The sequence below is a fragment of the Nicotiana tabacum genome, chromosome 9 (genome assembly GCF_000715075.1).
Source record: "Nicotiana tabacum cultivar K326 chromosome 9, ASM71507v2, whole genome shotgun sequence".
Classification (NCBI taxonomy): domain Eukaryota; kingdom Viridiplantae; phylum Streptophyta; class Magnoliopsida; order Solanales; family Solanaceae; genus Nicotiana; species Nicotiana tabacum.
In genome coordinates this window covers 6,583,879-6,604,099 of record NC_134088.1, presented here as the reverse complement: position 1 = coordinate 6,604,099, position 20,221 = coordinate 6,583,879, and the positions used below count along the sequence as shown (strand labels likewise).

At 34.8% G+C, this 20,221-nt stretch overlaps 1 long non-coding RNA gene across 1 annotated transcript; it reads right to left on the bottom strand.

Annotated features, from left to right (window-relative positions):
* Positions 1–7,886: 7,886 nt before the first annotated feature.
* Positions 7,887–12,073, bottom strand: LOC107808277 (uncharacterized). Its single transcript, XR_001653104.2, has 2 exons — positions 11,940–12,073; positions 7,887–8,468 (listed from the first exon to the last, which is right to left on the bottom strand). It is a non-coding gene; the product is annotated as an uncharacterized LOC107808277 (long non-coding RNA).
* Positions 12,074–20,221: the final 8,148 nt, after the last annotated feature.

The window sequence follows — 20,221 nt, the reverse complement described above, 5'->3', positions numbered from 1 at the left end:
CTACTGGGTTCCGTGGAGCCCACTCCCGACACTCTAGCTCCGCCCTGGATGTAGGTATCAGATAATGTATCAAAACAACAGCAATAACAACTATAAAAAATCTAGTATAATACCACAAATGAATTTTGGAGAGGGTAATGTGTACGCAATCTTATCTCTACCTTACGAAGATAGAGAGATTATTTTTTATAGACCCTCGGCGCGAGCAAAACTCAATAACAGCAGTGGAAAAAACAAAAGAAATTATAGTCAAGAATCCAATACCAATTACTAGTCCTAGTGCTTCAACTTATGTGGCACTATTATAAATTTTGAAAAAGAAGTTTTTCTTTAATTATGTTTCTATTTTTTTCTGTATTTTAAATTACTAACTATTATGACTTATAATATATTTTTTATATAATTTCAAATATATAAATATTACTTTTAAATACTTAGATAAATTATGTCTAAATTCACAATGAAAGGGCGTTTGGACATAAAAATTGTTAAATTCCAGAAAAAAGTGATTTTTTTTTCATGTAAAAATGGTATTTAGAAATTAGAGTTGTGTTAAGAAATGAATATAATTTTGGATCGTTTTTAAATTTTTGCGAGTGATTTGAGTGAAATTTTTTTTAAAAAATAACTTTTTGAAATTTTTTAAATTTTTAAAAAAATTAAAAGTGAAAAAAATTTCATGGACAAACGGGCTAGTTTGATATTCGTGACTCCTTTTTGAAGTTTTAAGGCAGTACAGTGTTGGGTCGTAATCTCTGCTATATAGCTATGCCTACTAGCTCTAGACCATATTAATTTCCCAATACATTACATAATAGATCATATATTAGTTTCTTTAAACTTTTTAAGTTCTTATCTTGTTATACATATTCTTAGCGAACATTCTTTAAGTATATCGGAGTATTTTTTGTGCTGGAGTATTTTTTCGGATTTTAAACAGTATTTTCGTTCAGATTTATCTTTACATGAAAAGTGACTAAATTTCGATTACTTTTGAAACTGTGGTTATTTTTGAATGGCCATTTGTAAATCTAACTATTTTTAAATTTCTCACGTTATTATCTAGCCAAACGGGCCTAAACAATTTGGGCTTGTGAATCTCAAACCCAGCATGTCCAATTCCCCATCCAAATGCATGTAAAAATTGCACGGGCGCCCTATTTGGTCGCCCCCATTTAACCTATACCCATTTTTTTTAAACTTTTAACTTGTACCCACTTTTTAAATAACTTCAGCCCCCTTTCTCATCCTCATTCGTTTTCTTCTTCAAGTTACAAAACAAACTGGTATTTATCTCCAGAAGCAACGCTGCTTTAGTTATAAGGTCAATTTCTTTTAATTGAACAGTTCGGCAGTTGTACTTCTGCTCCAAATTTACAACAAATTAGTCTTAGAAAAAAGTTTTTAAGTTACTAGTAGGATGAGCTGTAAAATTTTGGAGTTTTTGTATGTTTATTCGCGTTTGAGTTGAGAAAATGTACACTATTTTTCTTAAAAAAACACTGCTAATAGTGGTTCTTCAGCTCTAGAGCTGAAGTTCGCCAGTTACAAAACAAAAACTTCAGCTCTAGAGCTGAAGTTCGCCAGTTACAAATAAAAACGTCAGCTCTAGAGCTGAAGTTCGCCAGTTACAAAACAAAAACTTCAGCTCTAGAGCTGAAGTTCGCCAGTTACAAAAACAAAAACTTCAGCTCTAGAGCTGAAGTTTGCCAGTTACAAAACAAAAACTTCAGCTCTAGAGCTGAAGTTCGCCAGTTAGAAAACAAAAACTTCAGCTCTAGAGCTGAAGTTCGCCAGTTACAAAAACAAAAACTTCAGCTCTAGAGTTGAAGTTCGCCAGTTAAAAAACAAAAACTTCAGCTCTAGAGCTGAACTTCAGTCCCGGCTACTAGAATGCTGAAGTTTTGCATGATTACCTTTGCTACTTCAGCCCCGTATGTTGAAGTTATGCGAAAAATCGGGTACGTTTGCAATTTTTTTTGCAAAGCGGGCACAAGTTAAAACGTGACATAAAAAGCGGGTATAGATGCAAATGCACTTAGGGATTACTTTGTTTGACATATTATATATGTGGAAATTATAATATATGGATTATTTATAGTTTGGAAAAATACAATATTGATCGGTCGATCAAAACAAGCTACATTGGCTAGCCAAAATATATATAAAATATGTATTTATATGTATATATAATACACATATATATAGAAAAATATATATTTTGTTAGCTATTATTTTTTAGAGCAACTAAAAATATACATTTCTCTTTATAATTTGAACTCATGATTTTAAAACTGCAAGTGATTTAGTGACATGAACCCTAATTAAGATTGAATATCTAAATTTTAAATTCTAAATTCACCGTTGTCCCATCTTCTCGCCTTCCTATCTTTTTCTGCTATGGAGATTGCGTCAAATTTGGTGAGGTAGCAATTATTATAGCATTAGTAATCAACATGTCCCAAATTAAATAACTCTAGCTTTTCTGTTGTTACTCGTTACTGAAAACAACCACACTCGACCCTTTAATTAGCTTATCTGATGATTTATCTAGGGAAAGTTGGTGTTTGATTAATTAAGTTCATTAATTTTTGTTAATTAGTAGAGTTATATTTTTTTTTCTTCCACCTGAATATTGGGAAGAAGAAGCCATATTCTAATTCTAATACTCATGGAGATTTACTGAACTTGATAGAGAAGAAGGTGAAGAAGAAGAAGGGTGAAGAAGAAGACCAACGTGCATAGCATATTCTGTCTTTAGCATTAGGGGGATATAATTAATGGGTTAGGGAACATAAATTAGTGGGCATGAGGGGACATAATTAATGGGTTATGGAACATATATTAGTGGGCATGAGGGGACATAATTAATGGGGTTAGTAGGCATATTATAATATAAGGGGATATAACTTAGTGGGTTAGTGTGGGAGGAATAAATATATATGTGGAGTGTATAATATATACATGTACAAAGCAAGAAATAAAAACACACGGAAGTTTTCAAATCTAATTTTTTCATTCAATTTCTTACATGGTATCAGAGCAATAAGATCATTCCAACAGCCCGACCATCAAAATCCATTTATATCAGATTCATCATCATAATCAGTAATCTAAAATGCCTGAAACAACCATTACGTCTACTAGTGATACAAGCAATGTTGCAAAAGCAGTCAGCTATGGTATCAATAACTCTTATCATCTGAGCAACTCTGATTCACCTGGAATGACTCTAGTCAACACTGTATTTGATGGAAGAGGATACCCAGGGTGAAAGAGATCTATTCTTCTATCTTTGTCAGCCAAGAAGAAACTTGGTTTCATCAATGGAGCATGTCAATCTCCAGATCTGAAGTCTCCAGACCATGAACAATGGAGTTGTTTGAATGACATGATCATCTTTTGGATTCTAAATGCTCTCTCAAAGGATATTGCAGATAGTGAGATATACTCCAAAACTGCAAAAGAGCTTTGGGACAGCTTGGAGCAGAGATTTGGGAGATCAAATGGAGCTAAGCTTTATCATCTGTAGAAGGAGTTATTAGGTTTAGCATAGGGAAACAGTGACATTGCAACATACTTCTCTAAGCTCAAATGACTGCAGGATGAATTAGATGCTCTAAATGTTATCATATATTGTTCATGTATTTGTGTTTGTGAAGGAAATGCAAAGTTGACTAAGTCTCTTGAGGATCAGAGATTGATCCAATTCCTAATGGAATTAAATGACATATATGCACAAGCAAGAGGAAATATCCTCATGATGAACCCTTTGCCTAGTATGGATGTAGCTTATTCACTTCTCTTGCAAGATGAAAATCAAAGAGAAGTTTATGCAAATGGATATTTTAATTCTGAATCAGTGTCTTTCATGGCAGCTGGAGAGGCCAAGCAGCCTAATGCACAACTTCTAACTGATTTTGCAGCATTTATAATTACAGGACAAGGAAAGAATTATGAGAAACTTAGAAGCCAAACACAAAGAGGACCAGCCATATCACATAAATATAACAACTAAGGGCAAAAGTTTGTTAAAATTTCAGCAAAGGTTTAAAGGAAAAAAGAAGTACAATCCAAATGTGTCTTGTACTAATTGTGGCAAAATAGGACATACACAAGAAAACTGCTATAGAATTATTGGATTTCCAGAAGATTTTGAGTTCACCAATCACAAAGGTTATCAGACTCAAATTAAAGGAAATGTAGTCCTAACACATGAGGAACGTGAAAATTCAGTAGGACAAAGCACTGAGCTCAATAACAATAATTTTGGACATCAATTCAGCAAGGAACAAATTACAGAAATAAGCAGATGTATAAGCAGGCAAAGTTAGCACATGTAGAAAATATAGGAATCAATGCTAATGCAGTTGCTGGTACTATTCTAAAATACTCTGATTCAGTGTTTACTAGTCTAAAATCAGACATTTGGATCATTGATTCAGGTGCCTCAGAGTATATGTGTTTTGATTCTAATTCTTTTTTGTTTCTAATTCCGCTTCCTGTACATTTGAATATCAGTTTACCTAACTCTTTCAAGGTGATTATTACTCATATAGGGAGTATTTCTATTCTGCCAGGTCATATCCTGAACAATGTGTTACATGTTCTGGATTTCAAATATAACTTATTATCAGTTAATAGGTTTTGTGCTCGGTTCAAGTATGATGTCCTATTCACATCTATTGTGTGTGTGTTACAGGGTCTTTTAATGAAGAGTTCACAAGTTTTTGGTGAAGTTAGAGAGGGACTCTACTTGTTGGAACCAAATAACCTTAAGTCTAAGGGGTTGTTCAGTAGTAATGTATTTTCAATTCCAAAAGAAAGAAATCCCGTTTCAGAGTCTGTTTCCTTTTCTAGTCTAATTCAAGTTAATGGTGCTCCTGATGTTAAACTTTGTCATGTAAGATTGGGACACCTCCCATTTTCAGCAATGAAACATTTAGATTTCCTTCATTGTAGGTCAAATTTTGAGTTTATATGTGATGTTTGTCGTAAGGCTAAGCAAATCAGGAATTCTTTTCCTGTCAGTAGCATAAAATCCAAGCATATATTTGAACTTATACATGTAGACACATGTGGACCTTATAAATCAAATACTTACAATGGATTCAAATATTTTCTTACTGTAGTAGATGACTATAGTAGAGGAGCATGGATATTTTTATTAAGTGCAAAAAGTAATGTTTTTCCTATGCTTAAATCTTTTTTGTCTATGGTTGAAAGGCAATTCAATATGAAAGTCAAAATAATAAGATCTGACAATGCATTAGAATTGGGAAAAGGGACACAAGAGGCAGCTTTTCTAGCATCAAAAGGAATTCTACACCAAATGTCTTGTGTAGCAATTCCTCAACAGAATGAAATTGTTGAAAGGAAGCATAGACACCTCTTAGAGATTGCAAGAGGATTAATGTTTCAATCCAAGCTACATTTTTCATATTGGGGTGAATCTATCCTAACTGCCACACATCTTATTAATAGGATGCCGTCTAATGTTCTTAAAGGAAAGCTACTATATGAGGTTTTATTTCAAGAGAAGCCCAAGTATGATCATTTAAGAAATTTTGGATGCCTCTATTATGCTTCTACAATAGCCTAGGGAAGAGGTAAGTTTGATGATAAGGCAACAGTTTGTGTTTTGTTTGGTTATCTGCTCCATCAGAAGGAATATAAGCTATTAGATTTGTTCACATAAAGAGTATTTGTATCAATGGATGTGAAATTTCATGAATCACACTTCCCTTTTGTTGAAACCAACACATCACAACATCCTATATTTCCAAGCTCAACATTTACTACAGAACCTACCTATTCACCTTTATCACATGATCAATCCATATCCATTTCTTTAGAACCTGAAGTTTGTGATATTTTCTCCTCACCATCACCAATATCTTCATATACTCCCTCTCATCACCAATTGTCTACTAGCCCAATTTATTTTCAATCTATCATAGATACACCACACACTACCTCACCTGTTTCTATACCCCAGCAGCCTACACCATTACGAAAGTCAGGAAGAGTTTCCAATCAACCAGCATACTTGAAAGATTATATATGCAGTAATATCATGTTCACAGATGTAGCAACAGCTTGTTTCACTCAACCAAGTAAGCCTAAGGAATTTTGTTTCTTTTCTCTGTCACCCAACAATCAACATGTGTTGCAATCCATCTCTACTCTGACAGAACCCAACAATTTTGGACAGGCTTGTCAACATTCATGTTGGATAGAAGCTATGAAATCGGAGATTAAAGCTCTAGAAGATAACCACACATGGGATGTGGTTGAATTATCTAAAGGAAAAAAGGCTTTACCTTGCAAATGAGTGTATAAGGTAAAGCATTTGGTGGATGGAAGAATTGAAAGGTTGAAGGCAAGGCTAGTGGTCAGGGGGGATGTCCAAAGATAAGGAATAGATTATAGTGAGACTTTTTCACCAGTGGTGAAAATGACAACCATAAGGTATTTACTCACTATTGCAGCCAAAAGAGATTGGAATGTGTGTCAATTAGATGTCAACAATGCATTTTTGCATGGTGATCTACAAGAGGAGGTGTACATGGGGTTTCCAGCAGGCCTAGCACCTCCTAGTCCTAAGCATGTTTGTTTACTAAGGAAGTCATTATATGGTTTAAAACAAGCTTCTAGGCAATGGTATGCTAGCCTTGCAGGAGCTTTGAGTTTTAAGGGAGGGATATTCTTCATTATTAAACGATTGCTCACTATTCTTTAAACGAACAGGAAACCTGGTTTCTATCCTAACTGTCTATGTAGATGATATACTGCTTACTAGAGATGACTTGGAAGAAATTCAGCAGTTTCTACACAGTGAATTCAAGGTCAAAAATATAGGAGACATACATTATTTTTTAGGGATGGAAATTCTGCGAGAAACGGAAGGTTTTATTGTAAGCCAAAGAAGATTTACCTTAAATATGTTGCAGGAATTTGATGTATCTCATCTGCCTTGAGTCAGTTCTCCACTTGATCCTTCCTCCAAGCTTGAAGCTGATGATGGACACCCTTTGCAATATCCAACAGTATTTCGTCATCTGGTTGGCAAGTTGAACTATCTCACTAACACTCACCCGGACTTTTCTTTTGTAGTCCTTACCCTCAGTCAATACATGAAGAGACTGTGTAAGTCTCATTTCTCTGCTGCCTTACGAGTGCTCAAATATTTGAGCTATGATCTAGGACAAGGAATTCTTCTCTCCGCAGAACACTTATTCTCCTTGCTTGCATTTTCAAGAATTCTAGGAGGTCCGTAAGTGGATTCTTCATCACACTAGGAGGAGCCCCTATTTCCTGAAATCAAAGAAACAGGTGTCAATCTCTCTATCTTCTGCAGAGGTAGAATACCGATCTATGAGAAAAGTTACTGCAGAACTTACATGGTTAGTTCGACTCCTTAAAAATCTCTCTACACCAATAAGTCTTCCAATACCTCTCTTCACTCTGACAGCAAGGCAGCCATTCACATCGCCTGTAACCCCGTCTTCCATGAATGCACAAAACATGTAGAAATTGACTGTCATTTTGTGCGTCAACAGCTCCTTTCCGGTTTAATTACCCTTTCTTTTGTTCCATCTAAAGACCAACTGGCAGATCTCTTCACATAGCCACTTTCTGGGGTTTCTCACTCCGAAATTTTGAGCAAGTTAGGGGTCACAAAGTTACCCTCCAACTTGAGGGGAGATATTGGAAAGAAGAAGCCATATCCTAATTCTAATACTCATGGAGATTTACTGAACTTGATAGAGAAGAACGTGAAGAAGAAGAAGGGTGAAGAAGAAACCAACGTGCATAGTATATTCTGTCTTTAGCATTAGGGGAACATAATTAATGAGTTAGAGAACATAAATTAGTGGGCATGGGGGGACATAATTAATGGAGTTAGCAGGTATATTATAATATAAGGGGACATAACTTAGTGGGTTAGTGTGGGAGAAATAAATATATATGTGAAGTGTATAATATATACATGTACAAAGCAAGAAATGAAAACACAAAAGTTTTCAAATCTGATTTTTTCATTCAATTTCTTACACTGAATGAGTTGGTAAAATGGAGCTTTACTCCTACTATGATTGATCATTAATTCACAACTATTTTAGCTTATTTTATTAAAATACAAGATATAGTCATCATAACTCAAAAGAAAAAAGACAAAAAGAATAAGCCTATATATAGTTCGAGTTTATTAATAAAGGTATCATTTTATTATTTCTATGGAGTTCATGTAGGCATCACCTACAAAAGAGCAGAGGCAGAGCCAGGATTTGACGGTCGCAAAAGCACTATGACATTCAATATAAATTTATTACCACTCATAAAGATTGGTACGGAACCTATGCTAATATCCGATTATTTTTTGAAGATATTTGCAAGTATATATGGAGTTTTTGCCGAAGTTTCCGGATGCCGGTGACTCCTCACCCTATAGCGTGCCTCCGCCTCTGCAAAAGAGAATAATTAGTTATCGAAAATTTGACATAAAAAATAAATAAAAACATTAGATTTTTCGGTATAAGTATACTTGAATGGACCCAAAATTTTGTGCAAATATTTTTCAAAAACTCTGTCCAAAAGCTTCTTCCAAAATATTTCTCCAAAAAACTTCTTTGTTTTAAAATAATAATAATATTTAAAAAAAATGTTCAACCGTACATGATAAATAATTGAAAGCCTCTAGACTTTCCTACTGTCCAACTGAACTTATTTAACACAATGAATTCCCTTGTCCACTTGTCCAAAGCTCTGAATTTCTTGAAGGAACAAAAAGGAAGAATGAGATTGGAAATCTACATAAATGGATTTAAAAGACAAGAAACAATAGGGTAAATTTCATAAATGGTTATTATACTTTTTTTTTTGGTAAGGAAAAAATCGCATAGATTTACCTAAGTATTTCGAAAGTTACAAACTATTCCAAAGTGATATGTTACTCTATTTTCAATCAGAAATCTTGGAATTGATTGCTGAGTATGAAATCGCTTTTAGTAGAAACTTTTATCGCAAATTAGAATTTTTCAACGTTAATCCGAATAAATTGAATTTCGAAAAGATATCAAACATCAAATAAAAAAGAATTAAAAAAACTGTGAAGTGGTCAAAGAGTTTGGTGCCTAAGTCGTTTGGAAGTGATATTGTGATTTGATGGCTGAGGTCACGTCCTCGATATGCAATCACCAGTTTGCTTCGGTTCCCTTATCCAGTCAATTAACTATGGATGTGATCAATGTTTTTTTTTGGTTTTACATTCACCGGTATTTATATTGGAGCGCGATTAAATTCGGATTGCTCTGAAAAATCCCATATTGGTTTGTGGGGGAGGGGGAGGGAGGTAAAGCACTCCAATCCTATTTCCGATAGGGGCAGTTGACAATTGAATCCGATTTTGACCATTATTTTCATATCCATAATAGCGCGAAAAGAAGGCCCGGCTCCAAGTTGTTCAAGAATATTGGTGTTGAGTTTCTCGACCCTTTGACTTAGGATTAATCAGTTCTATTTCTCGATGGGGCGGGGAAGAGATATAACTCAACCAACAAAGACGATTCTATACCGAGCTCAAATCCAACAGACAAGTTTCAAATAGTGATACGAACCTATTCCTAATTTCAACATCAAAATACAAACCCGTTAGCTAAAAAGTCAAATTACGGTCAAACTTAGGGGTCGTTTGATAGGAGGTATTAGAAAAAATATTGCAAGCATTAACTCTATGCATTACTAATACCTTGTTTGGTATATTTTTTTAATCTTTGTATAACTAATACTTGTATTAATTATACGTCATACTTGGTATTATCCTATGCATTAATAGTGCATAGAAAATCATGGCATTAGTAATACCAAGGCTATTAATGCATGCATTAGTATTTAAAGACAAAATTGTCCTTAAAGTCCTTTAAAGCTAGAGAATATTGAGGGCATTTTTGTAAACAACTATTTTTCTTAAAAATTATGTAATGCATTATAATTTTAATACACCACACCAAACAGTAAATAAGAAATAATATATGCACAACTAATGATTGCATTACTAATCCATGTATTACTAATACACCTTATTTCGCATTATTCTTATACACTCTACCAAACCACCCCTTAAATTTTGCTCTTGTTTCCTTTACCCCATTTTATTGGAATGTAACTAGCGCCTCCCGAGGCTAACATGGTAAGAAAAAATAATAATAATAATAATAATAATAATAATATTGACGTATAAAGATTAAAAGTAAAGTAAAAAAAAATTGACGACATGGGTAAATTAAAAACTCTTCATTTGATTTCTTAATTTTTACTACGTACAACGTACCTCAATTTGTCTTTCAATACCCGAAGAAAAAGGGAAAAAAATAACGTGCGTTTACCCCGCACCCAAAACTATTTATATCCCCCCAATCTATATATACACACATACTAATTTTAGTGTACATGCGTTGTATATATTTTTGCGTTTATTGATAAAAAGTGCATAGAATTTAGAATAAGAATGAATTATGTGTAATAACAATTGACATCGAGATAAATGTAATATTTATTTAAATTAAAAAGTAAATGCTACATTGATGAAATAGTTTTTTTTTGGTTTCCCATCCGGTGTCCGGTACCCACGTTGGAGCCCGACTATATCCGGATTCGCGCCGCATAGGGCCTCATTCTGGGGAAGTGCTCTCTACCAAGGATTTTTCCATACTCAGGGCTCGAACTCGAGACCTCTGATTAAGGAAAGAGCAGCCTCATCCGCTGCACCACATCCTTTGGTGGTACGTTGATGAATAGTTGAATGCATAGTTATTGGTTATTTTTTGAATTTGCAATGATTAAGAATTTAGGTAGGTTATTTATATATTTTTTTATGAAGATAAGCATGATATATTGTGTTTTTGTATCACTAATATCTTTTATAGACGGTATTCTTGGTGTAAGAAAAATTTCTCTATTTTTTTATTAAGATACTAAAATTATATACAATTAAGATATTAGTTAATAGAAAATTTAGAAAATCAATTGTAATATCCAACATATAAATATTAATGTTAGTTAATATTATATCTAACATGGAAAGTATATTTATGTTGATATATTTACTTCTCATAATTGTATAAATATATACCACTAATAAATTTATTCTAATAGAATTTAAATGATTAATTATATTCAAGCAAAAAAGAAAAAATAGACAAACCTAACGTGCACCTAACGTGTACTGTGTGCATATGCCATAAATTGATATAATTCTTTTATTAATTGAAAAGGTCATAAAATTTCGGATATGTTAAGGACTTCTTACCTAATTCAAATAAGGTTGAATTAGTAAACAAAAATTTGACTTGATTTAGTCTTAAATATTAGGGAAATAGTTTAAATTATAATTTTATCCAATATAAAATTAATTTTTAAAGGGTAAAAAGGGCGAACGATATTTTGCTAAGGGCCTTCGTGCTTTTAATATAGTATAGTAAATAGATAGATAGATATATATACAACGAAAATACAATATTTTTTTGATTATTATTTTGAGAGTGACTATAAATGTTATTTTTACGAATACAAATACAAGAACATTAAATCTTTTTAGTGTAAAACATTATAAAAGACAAAGGCCCTTAACCTTTTCGAAATTTTCAACTTTAGTGATGTAGCAATAATCTTGATGCCCTAACGATAATTTCTAGAGTTCTTCCTAATTTGCTTTGATACTACATAAATAGTACGTCGCTATTTTGAGAGAGAGAAAGTAGGAAAATTCAGCACAAATCATAGGTACGTACAAACACAACTTACAGACCAATAAATGCCAAAATCAAAGAGAATGGATTAAAAGCTAGAAACTAAGGAGTAAAGTTGATACAGAGCAATAATCGAGCAAAATAACTTTGAATCAAACTCAAATATGAACTTTAGAAAGAAATTTTTACCTGATTTTGAATTGGTCTTGTGATGGATCGTTTCTCTGCTGCTTTTTCTTGTGTCTACTTTGCTAAGAGATATATTAAAACTTAAAAGAGAAGAAAAGCATATATGTGGGAGTAGCCAAAAATCTACACGTGTATCTCCAGAAAGCATAAAAGAACACGTATAGAGCTGATAAGAAATGACTGAAGTGTCCTCAAGCTTCTTTAAAAAGATTTAAAGCATACACGTCGAAAGTCTTGTTCTTCTAAAGTATAGAAAAATAAATAAATAAATAAATAAGAGCGTCTAGATAATTCAGCAGCAGATTGCATAATCCAATTTGCTAATTGTTTTATTTAATGCTCAGAGTAATCAGACAAAAACCATTGAAAGCTTTTGGTCAAATTCATCGTATAATATAGTTTATTGTTCTTATGAAAAGTAATTAATCAGTTACTCATAACATTCAAAAATGGCAAATGAGACAAAAATTCCCTTAGAGTAAGAAACATTGCCCCAAGAAAATGACAAAAATGAACCCTTAGTTGGGTGTAGGTTCAAAACAGTATCTTAAGTATATACTTGATTAGTTTTGATCCTTTAAATTTGTCATAAATGAATATTTTTTAGTCTGCGTCAAATATTTTACAAACTTTGATTTTTAGAAACGCAATTGTAAAAAAATATATTTTAACAAGAAACTCTAGAAATGTTTCGTCAAATCTCATAAATTGCAACATTAAAAAATATACCAGCTATCAAAAATTTGAACAAAAATAGCAGATTGCACCTCTAAAATTACATCAACTACTAGCAATAGGCCAAAAATAGCAAAAAATGAAGAAAAAAACTGCACCTTCAAATGTGAGTTCCAATAAAAAAAAAATTATACACACTTCTCATTAATTTTAACGGTCGGAGTTTGTCAAAAGCGTCTCTTTTTCGTAAACTTAAAGGACCAAAACTACCTAAATATATTTTTAATGAACTAGTCTGAACTATCCACAAACATAAGGGACCATTTTTATCATTTTCTCCTTTGCTCTCGCTAATTAAAGAATAAGATTCTATAGATAAGACTTTCCTACAAGATATGAAAAACTCCAAGATAAACAAAGTAGTCAAATGCCGTTTGAGGATATCTTTTTGCTTCATATAAAAAACAACTTGTTTTTACATAAAACATGTTGTCAATAATAATAATAATAATTATTATAATTTTTACGTAGTTATCAAGATTTATTTTGATAAACTTAAAAATTTATATTCAAATTTAAATAAAAAAACTAAGTATTTTCACTCTTGCCACATAACGTGCAATCTCATCAAGGTTTCTTGCTTAATTACTAATCAAATTTTTTTGTTTCCGATAAATGAGGAAGGAAATCCTACAGCTCCTCATTTCAGATATTATGTTTAATGTCATGATCACTTGTAATTAATTAATATGAAAGAACAGCTAAAATTATCTATATATAGAAACTAAAAGAAGTTTCGTCGAAAGTCCTAGTTGTCGTATAAATAAATTAAATTGCAAGAAATATGTGAAAGAAACAAAAATAAATGGATATTTCACTTTCAAGTCAGAGGAGTAGCACACACTCTTAGATGCATGGAAATCCCGTGAGAGACTTAAAACAGTAGAAGGATATATATTGATAATTTTTTCAGAAAAACTGAAAATATGTACAGAGTAATATTTATTGGCAAGTGTTAGCTGTGTTGGTTGGGTGAGTGATTTCAAATATTATTTACCTGTACTATATTGGGAAAAAACTGAGTTTATATTAAAGATGACGTGACATGACACGTGGTTTGGTTAAATGGTCAAAGCGCAACAATTGACTAAGAGGCACGGATGGAGACAGCCACGGGAAGAAGAATTTAAATAGGCACGAGACGAAGTGCAGATACGAGTCTCGTACCAATTCAAGTCATTTAAAGCCAACGGATTAGAAGGCATTAAAGACAAAGATCTGATGACAAAAAGGAGTCCAAATTCATTATTAAATACCTGATACGTTAGAAAATTGGTATTTAATAGGAATGATTGTATAACAGCTTATTTAATATTATTTATTACTCATAATTATATCATTAAAGCTGAGACTTCATTCCTTTACCTAGAATTACCTATAAAAGGAAGAAGTATCATCATTTGTAAGGACACGAAATACTATTGGGAACTTATTGAAATACAAAATTATTTGTTGCTTTACCATCATTCTCAAAAGTATTTTATTTTCGTCTCCTGATTATCAGTAACCCGAATTTCTTTTTAGCTTTGACCAAACACTCAGATTTTTGGTTAAACAAATTGGTTCCGTTACCGGGAATCTGATAATCTTTTCTTTTAAGCTATATCTTGTCCATTGTCGTCACCATGTCAAACAACAACACCGACAATAATAGTAATAACACATTGGGAAACCATGAGAATCAAATACATCAAAATCAAGATGACATGGTTCCCTCCCCTCCATATTCACCACGTCAATCTCGTGAAGGCACTCCTGTTACTGAATCCCGTGCTGATCAACAAGAACAATCTGAACACTTTGAAGGAGTTACAACTGAAGCTTTACAAAAGCTAATTGATGTACAGGTCGGCAAAGCTCTTCAGGCACTTGTTAGTCGATTGCCTGCTGCACCACCCACACCAACTCCTAATAATAATACATTGAAAAATCCCCGTTCTGGTCTTGATAATTCTGGAAACGGAGCAACCCTCAGTGAACCACAGGAAGGGGGACCAGGTAATTCAAATAATTCATATTTGCAAAATTTAGTACTAACCTTGCAGAAACAGATTAAGGAACAAAATGAGCGTATTGAACAAATCCTTGGAGTTCCGCCTGTAATAAAAGGAGTAGACATGGACAAATACTCACAACAACCATGGAAGTCAAGTGCTGCTCCCCTTCCGATTCCGAAAAAGTTCAAAATGCCTGACATCCCAAAATATGATGGTACTACAGACCCACGTGACTGCATTTACAACAGGCGTGAAAGGCAACGACTTGACCAAACAAGAAATTGAATCAGTACTGGTCAAGAAATTTGGAGAAACACTCACCAAGGGTGCATTAACCTGGTATTCTCTTTTATCTGAAAATTCTATTAATTCTTTTGTTGAGCTTGCAGATTCTTTTATTAAAGCACATTCGGGAGCACAAAAGGTTGAGAAAAGAATGGAAGATATTTTCAAAATCAAACAAGGGGATTCGGAGTTGCTTAGAAATTTTGTTGATAGATTCCAGCGTGAAAGAATGACTCTACCTCATGTGCCTGACAATTGGGCTGCGATAGCCTTTACAAGTAATTTAAATGACAAAAGTTCTGAAGCCACGAGACGACTCAAAGAAAGCCTTCGAGAATTTCCTGCAACCACGTGGAATGATGTTTACAACAGGTATAGTACGAAGCTGCGAATTGAAGAAGATACCGTACCTAAGTTTCATCAGGAAGAAAGGGGTGGTCCCCGAAGATCAGAAACCGAAAAACGATCAGGTAAAAACAGGCACGATCCATATATGGGACCTGCAGGAAAAGACCCACGGTCGAAACAAGATAGCCAGCAATATGATCAAAAATCGAGGAACAGGGACTCTGGTTCTTCTTCAAAGTTCAGGAATGATCGGAACAGACAAGAATCACGAGATGATGACAGAAGTTTAAAGGCACGATTCGGCGGATATAATTTTAATGTCTCTACCTCCGAGCTCGTATCTGTTTTAAGAAGCATGAGAGATAAGGTACGGTGGCCAAAAGAGATGCGGTCAAATCCAAATAGACGCAATCCAGATCATTGGTGCGAATTTCACAATGATCACGAGCACAAAAATTCAGAATGTAGATTCTTGCAGAGTGAGGTGGATCATCTATTGAAGCAAGGGTACCTCACTGAGTTATTTAGCGAGAAAGGAAAACAAGCTTATATGAAAAACAGGCAAGAGCCACCACAACCTCCTTCACCCAAGAGGACAGTGAATGTGATAAGCGGGGGAGAAAATATTCACGGCATAACCTACACAGCCTCCAACAAGGTTTCTAAGGTAACAATTACACACGGGAAACGGGTGCGGCAGGTCCTAGAAAATGAAAGTATTTCGTTCGATGACGCAGATACCGAAGGAGTGACAACTCCACATAATGACGCACTGGTAATATCTTTACTTGTACATGATACTAATGTAAAATGAGTTTTGATTGATCCAGGGAGTTCTGTAAATATTATATTACTAAGGGTATTACGTGAAATGCAAGCTGAAGACAAAATGATACCCAAGGCGCACACCTTGTCAGGCTTTGACAATTCAAGGGTAGTAACAAAAGGAGAGGTAATTCTAACAACTTTTACTACGAGTGTTGTTAAAGAAACTAAATTTCAGGTAGTTGATATGGAAATGGCCTACAATATGATCATGGGGAGAGCATGGATACACGATATGGATGTTGTCCCATCAACTCTACATCAAGTTATTAAATTCCCATCACCATGGGGAATTTGCCAAATTCGTGGGGACCAGCAGATGGCTAGAAGTGTCAATGCTGTAACAAGTACGAGCACCGTAAATAAAGAAAAATAGCAATTACAAGAAACAGTTGAAGGTAAAAAAGATCAAACTTCAGCTGAACAAGAAAAGACAGATTTGGACTCAAGGCCTGACACAATTCAAGAACCTGAAGAAAATGAAAGCATCAAAACGACAATTGAAGAGCTCGAGGCAGTGATATTATTTGAGCAATGGCCTGAACAGAAGGTTTATGTCGGGGCCAATTTAAGCTTAAACATGCGAGGTATGATAATCGAATTTTTAAAAGCTAAATTAGACTGCTTTGCTTGGTCCTACGCTGATATGACAGGGATACCACCGGATGTGATGACTCACAAACTCAATGAGGACCCTTCTTTCACACCAATAAAGCAAAAGAAAAGAAAGCAAGGTGCTTTCAAGAACCAGGTGATTCAGGATGAGGTCCAAAAATTATTAAAAATCGGATCGATCCGTGAGGTAAAGTATCCTAATTGGTTAGCTAACACGGTGGTCGTACCCAAGAAAAATGGTAAGTGGCGTGTTTGTGTGGATTATACCTATTTAAATAAAGCTTGTCCAAAAGATTCCTTTCTCTTACCGCATATAGACTAACTAATTGATGCAACCGCAGGTCATGAACTTTTAAGCTTTTTAGATGCATACTCGGGATATAATCAAATTAAAATGGATCCTGGTGATGAAGAAAAAACTTCTTTCATCACAGACAGGGGGATTTACTGTTATAAAGTAATGCCCTTTAGTCTCAAAAATGTTGGGGCAACCTATCAAAGGTTGGCCACCAAAATATTCCAAGAACATTTAGGGAAAACAATGGAGGTATATATAGACGATATGCTCGTCAAAACCCAGCAATCTCATGATCATATTTCTCATCTGTCTGTTACATTTGAAATTTTGCGAAAATTTAATATGAAACTCAACCCAGAAAAATATGCATTTGGAGTCGCATCAGGTAAGTTTTTGGGTTTTCTTGTTTCTAACCGTGGTATTGAAGTGAATACTTCTCAGATCAAAGTAATAGAAGAAATCCCTGATATCCTTACTAATAAAAAGGAAGTACAAAAATTAACGGGAAGAATTGCAGCTTTGGGGAGATTTATTTCCAAATCCTCATAAAGGTGTTTTAAGTTTTTCTCTGCACTCAAAAAGCAAGATCATTTTGAATGGAATGAAGATTGTCAACAAGCCCTTAGAAATTTGAAAGCTTATTTGTCAAAACCACCGTTGTTGGCAAAACCAAAGGTAGGGGAAAAACTTTTCATCTATCTGGCCGTATCTGAAGTCGCGGTGAGTGCTGTTTTAGTCCGCGAGGACCAAGGTAAACAATCTCCTATTTATTATGTAAGTATGTCCTTATTGGAAGCTAAGACACGATACCTACAGCTAGAAAAATTGGCATTAGCTTTGATCATGGCATCTAGAAAATTAAGACCTTATTTTCAATGTCATCCCATTAATGTAGTTATTGCTTTTCCGCTTCGAAATATTTTGCATAAACACGAACTTTCAGGAAGATTAGCAAAATGAGCTATAGAACTAAGTGAATATGAAGTTGTTTATCAACCCAGGACAGCTATAAAATCTCAAGTATTAGCTGATTTCGTGGCTGATTTTATCCAGGGGATGCATTTAGAAGAAGAAAAAGAATTACTAGTTTCTAATGGTGCAAACTCGGGGACTTGGGTTTTATTCACTGACGGTTCATCTAATGTAAAAGGGGCAGGCCTAGGAATAGTCCTTGTACCACCTGCGGGTGAGACTATAAGACATGCTATAAAATGTCATTCTATAACTAACAATGAAGCAGAGTATGAGGCTGTAATTGCAGGTTTAGAATTGGCACGAGAACTCGGCATAACACAGATTATAATCAAGAGTGATTCTCATCTCGTGGTCAATCAAATGCTGGGGACTTATACAGCCAGAGAGACGCGAATGCAAGAGTACCTCGCAAAGGTACGGGAGTTAATAAAACAATTCCAAACTTGGAAAGTAGTGCAGATCCCAAGAGACGAGAATGTAGAGGCAGATGCTTTAGCAAATCTCGCATCTGCAGCGGACGTAGCAAATGACACAAATGCTTCAGTCATACATTTATTTCATTCCGTTCTCGAATCTGATAAAAACGAGGTAAATTTTAATCATTTAACATGGGATTGGAGAAACGAAATTGTTGCCTTTTTACAGCACGGTACCGTGCCTAATGACAAAGGAAAGGCTCATGAGCTTCGCAAAAAAGCTGCTCGATATTGTTTATATCAAGGAAATCTTTATCGAAAGATGTTCGGTGGACCACTAGCAAGGTGTCTCGGACCCTCTCAAACAGAATATGTGATGAGAGAAGTGCACGAAGGACATTGTGGGAATCACGCAGGGGGACGGTCACTGGTAAGAACATTAATTCGCACAGGATATTATTGGCCTAAGATGGAAGAAGAAGCAACCAGTTTCGTGTCCAAATGTGATAAATGTCAAAGGTACGGCAACAATATGCACAGACCAGCTGAGTTACTACATCCTGTTATAGCCCCGTGGCCCTTTATGAAATGGGGGATGGATATCGTAGGTCCACTTCCACAAGCAAAAGGTCAGGTAAAGTTTCTACTTGTACTTACAGATTATTTCACTAAATGGGTAGAAGCAGGGGCATTTAAACAGGTACGAGAGAAGGAGGTTAAAGATTTCATATGGCGAAATATAATATGCCGCTTTGGAGCACCAATGGAGATCGTGTGTGACAATGGACCACAATTCATTGGAGCTCAAATCACAGAATTTCTTCGAAGTTGGCAGATCAAAAGGATAACGTCTACGCCATACCATCCAGTAGGTAATGGACAAGCGGAGTCTACTAACAAAGTCATTATCAACAACTTGAAGAAGAGGTTACAGGATTCAAAAGGTAATTGGCCTGAGGTGTTACTTGGAGTATTATGGGCTTATCGTACAACGACCAAAATAGGCACTGGAGAAACACCATTTTCAATGGTTTATGGTGCGGAAGCCTTAATTCCAGTTGAAATAGGTGAGCCAAGCACACGGTACGATCAGGCAATAGGGGAATCTAATGATGAAGAGATGCAGGTCAACCTTGATTTACTTGAAGGAAGAAGAGAAGCTGCATTGATAAGGATGACAGCACAAAAGCAAGTAATTGAACGATATTACAATAGGAAAGCACGCCTCAGATTTTTCAAAATTGGGGACTTCGTGCTTAAAAAGGTGTTCCAATCTGCAAAGGCTGCTAACTCAGGAAAGCTAAGTCCAACATGGGAAGGACCGTACAAAGTCCGTGACAATGCGGGAAAAGGAGCATACCAGTTGGAGACAATGGACGGCAAAATTTTACCCTCACATTGGAATGTCGTCCACTTAAAAAGATATTACTTTTGAGAAAGTACCTACGGTCAGGTATCACCATGTTAAAATTTCTCTCTTGGATTATTAATATTTTACTAACGATTTTAGATGCTAGGCAAAACACCCTAACTCGTGCCAAATGATGAGTCACAACCTGCAAGGCAAAATGGAGTATTCTTAAATTCCCAGCCCAGGGTTACAATTAATCTGATGGAAATACACACGAGTTAGGCAGTCTTCATCTATAATCACACCTTCGAGTCCCGTATATCTTTCTGTTTCAGGAAAAGGGCCAAAGTAAAAGAAATAAACAAGTACTCAAGGCTTCATACTTCACCGCTCAAACACTTGGGGGACTACATATTGTACACATATATGTGTAGAGA